This window comes from Diplotaxodon limnothrissa, linkage group LG7 (genome assembly GCF_057381915.1).
Source record: "Diplotaxodon limnothrissa isolate DT_005_m linkage group LG7, D_limnothrissa_male_GT1.1, whole genome shotgun sequence".
Taxonomy (NCBI): Eukaryota; Metazoa; Chordata; class Actinopteri; order Cichliformes; family Cichlidae; genus Diplotaxodon; species Diplotaxodon limnothrissa.
In genome coordinates, this window is record NC_140602.1 from 8,056,566 (window position 1) to 8,070,186 (window position 13,621).

A 13,621-nucleotide genomic window follows, 5' to 3' on the forward strand; every position below is an offset into this window, starting at 1 on the left:
ATTTCAAGAAGAGCATGTATTGGCTGGATGGGAAGGTGGGAAAGGTGCATCTTGTGAAAAGACTCAGAAATGGTCGTAACCTGTGAGCCTGAGTCCATTATGGATTCACAGGGTACCCCGTCAACAAGTACTGAGGCTGCACAGCGTGGGCCTATGAGGCCTTGAGGGAAGAGGAAGTTAGGATCTAGGCTGCCTATGGGATGAATGGGTTCTGTGATTTGCACTTCAGGACCACAAGCTAATGTCTCGGGACTGGGGAAATCAAGGGTTTCAGCTCCTGGGTGTCCCACGACAGGAGCTGCCACTAGTTTAAAGCAAACGGGGCTGTGGCCTGTCGTGCAGCAAAATCAGCCTGTTTCTTTCTCAACTCTGCATGCTTTTCTCGGACAAGTGTGGGATTAGCGTCATTTGTGCAGCTTACTGCAATATGATTGTCTTCCCCACACTTAAAGCAAAACCATGCCCTAGGTGTGCCAGGAACTTTAGCAAATGCCTGTGAGTTTCTGGTGTTGACAGCTAGAGAATTTTTGGGCTCATATTTCTCAGGTTTGGTTAAATGTCTTTGGCTTTGGACAAGCATTTGGACTTGTTTGGTCAACTCGGCTATTTGACTTTCAAGCTTGGCAGTTTCATTCAGTTTTGGGTTCACAGATTTGGATTTAGTGCTTACAAGAGGTTCAGTACTTGGGGTGGTGCTCCTTGGCCTTTGAGTTAAAGTTAACTGTTCAACTTGCTTTGCGAGCTCATTGACTTTTTGTTCGAGTTTCACAGCTTCACTGTCGGTTGGAGTAGGAGTCGCAAGTGGCGCTTGGCCAAAGGTGGGCATACTAAAAACTGAGTGTGCATGTGCAGCAGCTTTTGTTGCACCCAAATGTTTCTTCATGCGGTCCAACTTGGCGAAACGACGCTCTTCCTCAGTCCTTAACATGAGGAGAAGCTCCGAAAATGAGGGTGGAAAGCTCTTTTTTGCTTCAAGCTGGAGACTTACTATCAAGCTTTGGTCCCAGCAACCTCTAATGAATTGCTTAAGAAGCAGTTCATTTACATTTGTAGGAGGGGCTCCCCCTCTAGAAATGACTCGTGTGAGAAGGCTGTGAAGACGGTTCAAGAAGGCAGATGGGTTTTCTCCGCTGTTTTGATTCGAGCCAAGAAAGGCAGTGTAAAGCTCTTCACCGTCCTCAACAACTCCAAAGGCTGAATCAAGCTGAGTGACATAAGTGCTTGGTGTCGCAGTGACCCCCAGAGGCTTTACAATTTCAGATGCAGGGCTAAGTAAGCTCTCAAGTATCTTCCTCACTTTGAGGGCATCAGTCAGAAAAGGGTCACTGAGTAGAAGATCGACTTGGGTACGCCATGTCTCATAGTCGACTTCACCGTTGGGCCGTGGAAGTCGGCCTGAGAAGGTACGTATCTTAGCATGAGCAAGGGGTGCGTGACTTGGCTCATTACGAATAACATGTTCAACCACTACTTTCTGAATATGCGAAGGGTTGTAGATGCTCTCGTCTACATGTACTGGACCAGCAAAAGTGTCAGTATGTGGGCTGAAAGCACTTGTGGGTTCTACGGGTTCACTTAAATCAGTATTGGGAATGATGTCAGCTGTCGTATTAATGTTATGGTCAACGGGTGACTGTGTCTCAGTCTGGGGGGTAGGGCTGGCCTGCAACTCGCCTTGGAAAATACTGAGGAAGCCTGCCCTCCCACTGCCCCCCATAAACTCAAGTTCCTTCAGGTATCTACGGGCCACTTCCTTGCCCATTTCTTCTTGGGTGATATCTCTGATGGTTTTGGAAACCCATTTCACTGTAGGGTCTACAGGGCTGACAACTTCCCCTAAGGTGGAAGGGTCTATCTTTAAGATAGCCTGTTCAGACTCATACACTATAAGTGTTCTGCCTTCGGGCTGATGTGGCTCATCAGGGACCCTGACAATGTTAGAGATCTTACCATTGACTTCAAAAACATTAGTTATATCATGTTCACTACGATGTCTTTCAATACCTGTAATAAGCAGGGTTTTCTGGCTATCAACTCTAAAGCGTTCACAAAGGTCAAGTGCCATTTTCGAAAATAAAAGTATCACTCAGTGTGTCATATGAGTTGGAGGTAAAACCACTATGCCAATCTCCTGGCTGGCTCGCCACTAGTTGTCACCCTTTTTAACTGAGTAGTCCAAAATCAGTCAAATCCACAGTAATCTGTCATACAAAGTCAAGAAAAAAAACTATATTTGGGAATCTACTCTTGTTGGGTTCAGTTAGGATCGTAAGGAGACTGGCAGTGGTAACTCAACTTAAAGAAGGAATATCCCTCCACTCAGAATGAGACACTGACAACAACTTAAAGGGAGAAAAGTGATTTGAGTGTATTCAACATTTAAATGCTCCAAAACATAGACATGAACAAAACATTTAGACCATTTCAAACATGTAAATGTCAACAATGTACAACATATCACTTAAAGTGTCCATAAATATATTAGGTAGGCTGTCCTTTTCAGTTCAGTGCACTTAGTATTCAGTGTTCTTAGTAAGTGTTAATTGTCTTTAGTCACTGGTTTGCTTTTTGATGTTAAGTGGAATCAGATCTGACCCAAAAAAAAGAAAAAAGTAACAACATAAAGTGTCCTGAGATCTCAGAAAAAAACGTTAATCCAAAAAAAATTGCAAATCGTTGTATCCTACCACCCTCCAAGGAAACAGGTGGCCTTCAGATTGAGAACGTCCTTTCTAGGCACCTCCAGTGGCATCCAGTCCTTAGATGGCACCGCTCGGTCCTTGCAGCAGATTTCTACTACATAAAAAAAACAGCCAGGATATTCTTCATAGAAAACATTAATTCCGTAGCGCAACACGTTACAGGACTGAATATCCACACAGCTTTTGCGCATCTAGCTCCGTGCAGGCGGATGCAGTGAAAGAAAGTCACCACGCACGCGCTATGGTGCATTCACGGTACATGGGGAAAACTCAGCATTTAACAAAACAGTAACACTTCAAATTAGAATAAAAACAGAATACAATTGGCAATAAAATAACCATGGGTTACACTTACAAGTTTGATCACTCACTACAAGCCTTTTTAGGGCCTGCTTGGGTCCTCTTACCCAAAGACAGTTAACTGGGTCACACCTTCAATTAGTCTATGATCCTTAGTCTATATGTGGTATTTATCTAATTCAAAAAACAGCATTAATAAACTTCTGAATGTTATTACAGCAGAAGAGAAACTCTAGCCTCAAATATTCCACATTGTGATCTTGCTAAGCATGCATTTTTGACACGTTTTAATAGGCAATTGATTATGAGGATCATTTCATATGTACTTTAAGCTCATCTTGCATTTATTGAATGACCAGCGAGAGCTGGTTGACCTGTTTAATTTTCAACATAAAGTAAAGGTAATTAAGTAAGTAAAATTTTATTTATAAAATATGCTAGCCACTGTTGCAAAACCTTTAGTCTCCTTTCGTTCTTTTCTTGTATGCTAAGGACCCTTGACAAGGTAATATGCAACTGAATTAGCAACAGTGTTGCAGTCGCGATTAAAAGTTTAAGACCACTTGAAAAATGGCAAAAAAAAAAAACCCAGCTTTAACGTGCAACAAGAAAAAATGGGAGTGAGACAAAACATTTTTTTGAGCATGCAATTTATGGAAAACAATGCTTAAACTGCAACAGGGGCCCGTTCTTCGTACCTCGCTAAGTAAGTTAGCTGGATTAGATTGTTGACGATTTCGCGTGATCCTGGATCGTTCGGTTCCCCGAAGCTCATCCGGGACTTGCTGTCATAGCAACAGAGCCGTAAGCGTAAACCTGCTCGGGAGCAGGTTTACTTTATGTAAACAGGATTAGATCGCGGGCACGCAGGTATGTCCGCTTCATTTATACGAAAGCAACAGCGATATTCCACCACTGTTTCACCATAAATAAATAATATCAATGTAACTGAAGATAATGCAGCACTTGATCCTTTTATTGATTTCACACAGATACATACAGGTCATTTCCTAAAAAAGGGAAATGTACTATTAACATTCTATTACATGTATGTGATTATTACAGATGTAAGTCATATTTCAGAGTAGTAATTGTAAATTACTTCGTGTAATCAAGATGAGAGACCACGGCTATAAAAGCGAAGGTGGATTTGGGAAGCCTGTCGCAGCCATGTCCTGTCCGTATACGCGAGCAGCCCATTGCGGAAGGTGCAAGATTGATAAGGAGAGTTTTCAGAATTCAGCGTATATTGCGGGGCAGACAGGATCCTTTAGCTCAGCGCGACAGTGTGCTCATAGAGAGATATCGATTTTCCCGTGAGGGTATTATTTAGGCCTACTTAACCAACTTGTTGACGAGGGGGTGCAGGACCACCACCTGTCTTTGTTTGCTCTGCCCTTTTCTTGGTTGCTGTTATAAACAAACAAACAGATTATTCCAGGGTCTCTTTCCAAGAGACGAAAAGCAATATAAGTGATAAATATTACCATTCTGTAGAATATTCTTATATTTCACTTTTACTTGTTCCCATGTTCTAGTGGGTCCTGTTGTGGCTCTAATGTTAAAGGGGATGTAATATAACATATTATAATATAATATAATGTAATATAATATTGGATAATATAGTGTGATATGATAAATCTACCCTACCGCCTACTGGTGTTGGCCAGAGGGGCCGATGGCGCAATATGGCAGCCTGGCTTCTGTCAGTCTGCCCCAGGGCAGCTGTGGCTACAACCGTAGCTGCCTCCACCAGTGTGTGAATGTGAGAGTGACTGAATAGTGGCATTGTCATGCGCTTTGGGTGCCTTGAAAAGCGCTATATAAATCCACTCCATTATTATTGTTATTATTAAATTACTTACGAGTTTAATTTGTCAGCAACTTTCTGCCAGCCCTCTCTCCTTGCTTTTGCAGCCTTTGCAGTGTTCCCTTGCGTTCTGATTAAACTCTGAAACTCCTGAAATCCCTCACTCAGGAGTTCTTGCTCTGCTGCCGAAAAATACCGAGCGCGCTCCTTCGACATTTTCGCCGACCAATCAGAGGGTTGCCGATCAATGTTTCCACTATCGATGCGTAGCCCCTTTTACGACACCCAGTGATCTCACATTACTTCATCCAGCTGTACTAATCGTCAACAGCAGGTGTGTTCGGAGAACCGGATTAGCGAGCTCACGGTTAGCGCGATGATTTGGTCTTGGATGTGTCATTTGATGTTGGATGTAATAAGCCACGTACGAAGAACGGGCCCCAGGCTGCTTTACAGCTTATCAAAAGTTTAGGACCACACCTCCAAAAAAACCTGTTCCATGAACTCAGTAATGAGTAGCTCCACTGTTATTGTTCATCACTTCAAAAATTCGTTGTGGCATGCTTTTTTTTTTTTTTTTTTTTGCCTGTCCCATTTGGTTCTTTAGCCGTCAGAATTGTTGTCAAGGATACCCAATGGATTTACTTTGCCAAATGGATCATCACGGCCTTGCCGTATTGGTCCATTTGATCGACCTTTGTTGTTATTATTTATTTTATTTTATTTTCAGTTGTTACAGACGGGACAGACATGACTGAGGGATAGGAAAGGGAGAAAGAAAGAGGAAGGAAAAGAAAAACAGAAGGGAAGAGGGACAGTGAGAAAGGGCACTTAAAAAGAGAAAGAAGAAAAAAAAATCTCCTGGATCACCTGTTGAGAGAAAAAGAAGAGAAAACAAGCAAAAAAAACTGAGCAACATACAAAGCACAACACCATCACGTTAATGTAGCTAAGTGTAAACAGCAGTAAATACTAAATATTGAATGTTGTTGTGTAGCAAGCAGGACCGACAGCGCACAATGTGCTTGGAAATAGCAGCCAATAGAGGTGTAGTGTATGTCTATGAACAGTGAACACCCGTGTGCACACCTGTGTGGATCAGCGCGCTTGTATTCAAAAGGTTTCCCCATGTAATGGTCTGCTAGAGGATGTAGAGAGCCATAGCCCTGTCCCCCAGGGCATGAAGCAGGCATGGAGGAGATCCAGGCCCCAGACATCCAGAGGCCCCAGAGTGCGAGAGCCCAAGGAGGACCATCGAAGGGGCATCCGTGCCACCCTCCTGGGAAGAGCTGAGAAGAGCCCCAGATGTGGCATGCTTGATGCAAGCGTTTCCACGAGGTAAAGGGAAATGTTTCTCCAAATGGTGAACAGGGCCACACGAAGGGCAACTTCCCTTGTTATCCATCCCCAAAGGTTCTCAATTGGATTTAGATCAGGGGAACATGCAGGATGGTCCAAGAGAGTGATGCTATTCTCCTGGAAGAAGTCCCTTGTCCTTGTGTATTGTGTATTGTATTGTCCTGTTGAAAAACCTAGTCATTACCACACAGACGGTGCCCTCAGTCATGATGGATGCTCTCTGCAACACCTGGACATAGCTAGCGACCGTTTGATGCACCTGCACCTCCTGGAGCTCCATTGTTCCACTGAAGGAAAAAGCCCCCCAGACCATTATGGCGCCCCCTTCCACTGTAGAGCATTATTGAAAACATCTCAGGTGGGATATTCTTGTCATCCCAGTAACATTGGAAACCATCAGGACAATCAAGGTTACAATATTTTTTTCATCAGAGAATAAAACTTTCTTCTACCTTTCAAATTCCTCTGTTTGGTGCTCTCTTGCAAAATCCAAACAGTCAGTTCTGTGTCAGATGAGGCCTTTGAAGACGTTTTTTGTTTTTAAAGCCCTTTAGGCTCAGATGCTGTCTGATGGTTATGCAGGTGGCACCAGTTACGACCTTAATTTGGGTTGAGGATCGCCCAGTGTCTTGACAGACAGCCAATTGGATCATCTGGCTCAGTGCTGGTGAATTTTTTGGGGATCTTCCACTTGACTGTTTTGTTCCGTGACCCTGAAGATCATTTAAGAAATTCCAAATGACTGTCTTACTGCGTCCCACCTCAGCAGCGACAGCACTGCGAGAGTCCCCGCTTATGCAATAACCCGACCACGTTCAAAAACGGAAAGTTTTTTTGCCTTTGCCATCAGAACATCATGACAGTCTGGCTACCTGACAGAAAATGATAATGAATTCACATTTTTGTACAGATTTGGCCTTTTTTTTTTTTTTTTTTTTTTTTTTTTCTAAATGACATCAGAAACAGCAGTATGCGACATTACGTGATGGCAGAGCTTCAGTTCATCCTTTGTCATTTTTTTTTTTTTTTTTTTTTTTTTTTTAAATAAATAGGACAGGGGGAATGAATGAGAGAAAGAGGGGGAGAGAAAGAAAGAAAACCAAAGGGGAGAAGAGACGGTGAGAAGGGGGGGGAAGAGAGAGAAAAAAAAAAAGAACTCCTGGGTCACCTGTATGGAGAAAAAAAACAAACAAACAAAAAAAACAAACAGAGGAGACAGCAAACAACAAAGAGCAACATAATAATAGAGAAAACAAAGCACCATCACAATAAACTAGCTAGTCATAGATATCAATATTTACTAAATAATAAACGATATTGTGCAGCACGCAAGATAGACAGCGCACAGTGTGCTTTGAGGCAGCAGCCAAGAAAGCTTTAGTCCGCGTCTGTGAATACCCATGTGTGCATACCTGTGTGGATCAGCATGCTTGCATTCCAAAGGTTTCTCCATGTAATGATCTGCTAGGGAGTGTGGGGGGGCCACAGCCCCGTCCTCCAGGGTGTGAAGCGGGTATGGAGGAGATCAAAACTCCAGACATCCAGAGGCCCCCAGAACACAAGAGACCATGGAAGACCAACAGAGGGGCAGCCGCGCCACTGTTCCAGTAAGAGCTGAGGAGAGTCCCAGATGAGGGCTCGCCCAGCAGCCGCGGAGCAGAAGTCAGGGGGAGTTGCAGTGACGCGCCCGTGAGCTCCGCCGGCCCCCAGCTGTGCCTGAGTGACCGAGCCCCAGGCCGAGAGGCCGGGGGCACCCCACCTCCAAAGGGGCCCGAGCGAGCCCCAGGCCCCGACAAGCGGCCGCCAAGGAGTGAGCCGGTGTGTACCCGGACGCCCACCCCCAGACACAAAGAACCACCAACACACCGACACCTGAGGGAGTCCGCCACCGGCAGGGGAAGTGGTGGTGGGTGGAGATAGGCCTCCAAACCTTGGAGGGCCTGAGGTGTCCCCAGAGAGGTGGCGTCTGATACCCAACCTGACATATAGACACAGACATACAGGCACACACAGACACAAACATCCATTCCCACCCTCATGCTCTCATATGCACTCACTCCACACTCAACCAACGTGGAGACAGACATAAAGAGACGCTGTACACACAATCACACTCCCCAAGCGTACTCTACAAACCGGGTCTAGGTACCCTTGCCCCTGGAGGGGGGAATTGCACCCAGACCCAGGTGGTGTTTCCCTTTTCCCTGCGGTGGGGAGAGGCAGACCACCCCGACTCCGCAGCAGCAGGGAGGCCCCACACCCCAGACCGCAGTCGGACGGCCAACTCCTCCTACTAGCCCTCCCGCTCCAGCAGGCCGCAGAGAATGGGGGTGGGAGAAGACTCCAAACCTCCCTCCACCCGCTCATTGTAGTGTTGATGCATATGTGTTCTAAGGTGCAATTAAAAGATTTGGCCTTTTAAAGACATGTGGTCCTAAACTTTTGATCAGCTGTAAAACAGCCTGTTTCAGTTTAAGCGTTGTTTTCAGTAAATTGCATGCTAAAAAAATGTTTTGTCTCACTCCCATTTCTTTTTGTTGCATCTTGAAGCTCTACTTGGAACCTTCTTAAGATCCAACCATGAAAAATGGTTGAAAAATGGTTGAATAATGCATGAAAAATAAGATTTTCTGGCCATTTTACAAGTGGTCTTAAACTTTTGATTTGGACTGTATGTGACTACTTAGAAGACTTAATCAGGAGCCTTACAGCAGCATTCTGAACAACCTGTAGAGGTCCAGCATAATCTTTGGTAAGATGAGTAAATAATGATTTAAATTTATCCAGGTGTTATGAAATAAAGGCATGAATAATAATTTCCATTTAACAGTGTGGAACTCAACTTGCAATAAAGTGATAAAAGCAAGAGCGAAGCAGAGCGCAGTTGCAGAAGAGCAAAGAGGGAGTTGAGTAAAAAATTACTTCAAGGTTAATAGAATCTACATACCTATACGAGGACTTAGTAACTTAGAAACATCTTGAGGCTTAAAAAAGATATACAATTTAATGTCATCTGCATAGCAGTGATAACAAATGTCTTTAAACTGTCTCAAAATGTGCTGAACATGGAGCAAATGTACCAGAAACAGAAATTGCAGACAGACTGAAAGACATTTTTCAATAAAGATGCAGGTAACATGTCAAGAAGGCATGTGGATACTTTCATTGAGTCAACTAATTTGATCAGTTCATGTAAAGAAACAGGTTTAAAAAAAAAAAGAATAATAATTACCTTTTAAAATAACAGGCTAACTGAAGGACACTTTTTTCTACACAGGAAATTTGCAACATTTTCTGAATCTTCTTTTGAAAATAAAAAATGGCACGGCAGGTGAATGGTGTTAAATAACACCTTAGGATTGTCTGTGCTCTTTGAAACTAGTTTTGAAAAATAGTTACTCATCTCATCTTTGGCTGAAATGGTAAAAGAAACTAAGAGGTCCTTTAAATGAAGGAGCCGAACGAGTAAACGTGTTGAGCTCCACGCACACTGAACAAAATGCTTTAAACAACCAATACTTTTTATTTATCTAAGGGAAGGAATGTTTATGTGTCATCATATTCATGTCTGCTTTTTCTCAATATGTGAGCGCCTGCTCTTTGAATGTTTGGTCTTAGTAAGCACCCTGCATTGTTGGATGATCAACTCTGTGTTTCATGGGGTGGGGGATACAGCTTTGTGAGTCATGTTTACAAAAAAAAGCATGGTTTCCCAAACTTAGTCAGCAATCACAGACAAGAAAAAGAACATATTATTCTCTGTGGGGTTGCTGAGAGAACCCACACCCACCAATGAAATGTGAATTATATTATCTGTATAAATAGACACATACGCGCACACATAGCTGGGAAAAACAGACGTGAGTACATTACTCACAGTTGTCTCTTTGTTCTTTGAGTCTTTTTCTTTTATTCTTGTCAGGTTGATGCCACATGTGGCGTAGCTTTGAACCTGTGTAGGATTAAGCGTGTCTGTCTGGCTGGAGTCATCTGAAAGCAGGGCATAGCACTGCTGGGGCATCTGACTTTTGCTGCTTTTCAGTCAGAACACAGTTTTTCCATATATTAATGTAATGAACACAGTATTATCAGCTTTTCAGTAACATTTCCACATCATGAACATTTTTGTGTAAATATGTGATAACTGGTAAAGAAAATTCAACTGTGGAGTTGAGTAGATTATTCCCTATGAATTAAGCATTATTGTTAAAATATTTAGTATGCTGGATATGGATGAAAAAGGTATATCGGTTTCATTCAGGCTTCTATATCTTATAATCTTCCTGTCTTTAACCATGTTGCCAGGTTTAGACAATCATGCTGAAAAATATAGCTCCCTCTAAGCATCTTTGTTTAATTCTTTCCAGAAGGTGAAAGAAGGCCTTTCTTGGTAAATCTTTCATGATTTTAGAAGAAATAAACAGTAAACACTGTGAAGAAGTAAACAAAACTGTAATAAAAGTGCTGTAGAGGAAGCTTTAATTAAGCACTGGTTGTTATTTTTTTTTATTTCCAAATGAAAGTGGAAAGCTGCTCTGATATCAAAGGCAATCACAATGGAAAACAAAAAAATGAATAAAAATAGAAATACCCTCATTCTTTTCCAAGACCACAGATTGGCATTTTATGAACTGTATTTACACTCGACTCTCTCTTTTGTTTATAGGTAGTGGTGTCTCTTGAAGCCTGACAGCATATGATGCCAGTAAGTGCTACCACATACCTTGTTTGATGACTCAAGAAGAAAATGTGTGCTCTGGATATGCTCAGTAGTAGTAGTGTGACACAAACCCCGTTTTTTTTCACGAGATTCTGCAGCGTTTGATATAAAAATTTCTCCCATGGGTAAATTTTGACTTTTCGTCTTTTCGTCTACCTCTCCCACATGTTAACGCCCATCTTTGACCACAGCCAATAGGGGATAATGCATGGTTGATGCTTTGCCCCTCCCTGTGAGATGTAAATCTTGTTTTTCTCTGCTGACCACCACGATCCCAGGAAAAGACAACAGTCTTCCAAATGACACGGTTGTAGACTTCCGATTACAGCCCTGGCACTTACTCTACCAATGTGTAAACACATGATGGAGAGACACAGAGCGAAAGAGACAGAGAGAGGGACACAGGGAGACAGAAAAGAGATGTGCTGCTGCACGTGGACTGCTTTTTGTTTGAATGTAGATGGTTAGAAGAGCTGGATGCCTTTACTTAAGCTGTCTCACTGCACGAGACTGGTTTCTCAGAACTTGAGTGGATTATTAAACAATAGGCATAGCTCATTCATTTTAGCCAGATGCCATCAAATTTTCTTTTCATTTGTCCCCTTGGTAAAAGCAGGAACACTTCAGTCTGCACATTTTCATCCATGCAACGTTAGTTTTATGTGATAGATATATATTTCTGAATCATATCCATACAAATTTTTATTACAGTAGTTTCAGCCACAAATCGTCTTTGTGATCCTGTGGCCTGTGAGAAGACAGTCCTAGCTTTGGCTTCATCTTGGCCTTCTGACCAAAAGTGTGATAATTTTAGACTCTAGTCTCTCACATGGTCTGGAGCAAGGACGGCATTTTGGAAATAAACTTGGAATTTAGCTTAATTGCAGTTTACAGATTTAGGAGGGGCAGCGTTCTCTTCTTTATTTTCTTGCATAAATAGAGAGTGACTGCAGGCCAAAGACATGAGGTTTCAAAGCCACAAAAAGAGGTTAAAGAACGTCAGAGGCAGTGAGGACAGCCTGGCTTCCAAACGCTCCCTATAGCCATGCTCTGCTCGTAATGTGAGATCCTTCTCACCAGTCACCAAATGCATCAGATTTAATATTCCACCCAGGCTATTATGTCCCTCTAGTAAAACTCAAATGTTAGTTTTAAAGCTCTTCATGGACAGCCAAGTTACAGTGTTTGCTTTTTTCAGATGCTAATTTTTATTGTAGGAGGTTTTAGAAGGTAGAGCAGGGACCCATTTTTGCTCCATTTCATTTCCATACAGCAAATGACTCATCCGCTGAGCTCCTCAAACTTTGACAGCTTCTCTGCAAATACTGTTTGCACGTAGAGGTCTATATGTTTATCAAAGCCTCGTTACTCACATATGATATCGCTCATTATGAATTGAGTTGTTTCTTAAGTCTCTTTTTTATCTGCTTCTTTCCATTTCGCAACTCCCTTTACCAAGACATATATTTTTTGTGTTTGGTCATGTCTGTGTAATGCAGTAAAAATAAACATAATTAAACCTTTAACCCTATGCTGAATAGCATTACAGCGTGCTAGGAGTTGTAAATTAAAACATAATTTATTTATTTTTTCATATTACCTGAAAAAACAGTATCAGTCTGGTATGAGTCTATTGTGCTTTGGCTTGTTTATATGAAAAGTACTAGATACACATTAATCTAACACTAAAAATGCACAGTGCAGTTATAGGTGTTTACACCATTGCATCATTGCAGAGCAATAGCAGTCACTTCAGAGAGATGCTAGATCACCCTCAAGAACACAGAAACTGACATGGGAGATGCATCAGTGGAGAAAAGTGGGTGTAGATGGACATGTGGATAATGAAGAGGCTCACTGGGAAGAGTTTGTCAGAATCAACTTCTTGAAATAGGATAAGTGTGAGCTTTTGAATACTCCCTAAAGTATATACTCTTGACGGTATCTGATTTTGAGGCTGAGTAATTCAGGCAGTGAGTGTGGGCTGCCAAAGGAAAATGTGTTTAGTTTAGAGGAGCTGGAGAAAAGGGTGGAAGGCTGGAAGCAGCCATTCAATAGGAATGAAAAATTATATTTCAGTATAGTCTTAGGAGCTTGGAAAGAAAAGCGTCCGGACTTCTTTAATTTTCTTGAAGATGTTTCACCTCTCATCCGAGAAGCTTCTTCAGTTCTAAGACCAACTGGTGAAGAGTCCCAGATTTTAAGCCCTACCTAATCATACGAGCCAAGGTGTGAAAATGGGTGTGGGTCATGTATAGGAATTTCTTTCATTTATGTATTAATCGCATTATTTTTGTATAATGCCTTGGTGCCACTGGATTTTAACATGTCTGACACCCATACTGAAGACAAATGGTGGGGGTGTAGTAAGGAAGTTGGGGGAAGCAGACCAGAGTCTTTTGTCTCTTCGAGGACTCTGGGAAGTAGCAAGGGAGTGTGAACCTTACGGTGTGAAACAGCTGTGTACTGCCTTTTGTTCCTGGAGAAGGTATTTAACTGAGAGCCATGCTAGGCTCAGTGAGACTCTGCTGACCCTGCCCCGTGGTCATGTAGGCGCTCCATCAAGCTTGGTTGTCTGTTGTCTTTGTGTGTTTGGATTAAAGAATGTTAGCTACCGCTCACCACTCGTCTGCAGGCTTTATTTAAATAGAAAACTTCCACAACAAAATGGCGACCCAGATGGGACGGTCCGTGTGGTTGCTGAACAACGGTTCCGTGGACGGGCTGATC

At 42.5% G+C, this 13,621-nt stretch overlaps 1 protein-coding gene across 2 annotated transcripts in view; it reads left to right on the top strand.

The window, feature by feature from the left end:
* The window catches only part of znf469 (zinc finger protein 469), a 233,639-nt gene that overhangs the window by 140,971 nt on the left and 79,047 nt on the right, over nucleotides 1-13,621 (top strand). The window contains exon 4 of one of the 2 annotated variants that reach the window (XR_014906362.1): nucleotides 10,838-11,645. The exons of the other annotated variant lie outside the window; for it this stretch is intronic. The gene's annotated coding sequence lies outside the window, so the exon portion shown is untranslated. Of the gene's footprint in view, nucleotides 1-10,837; nucleotides 11,646-13,621 lie in introns of those variants that run through there. 2 annotated transcript variants of the gene reach the window in all.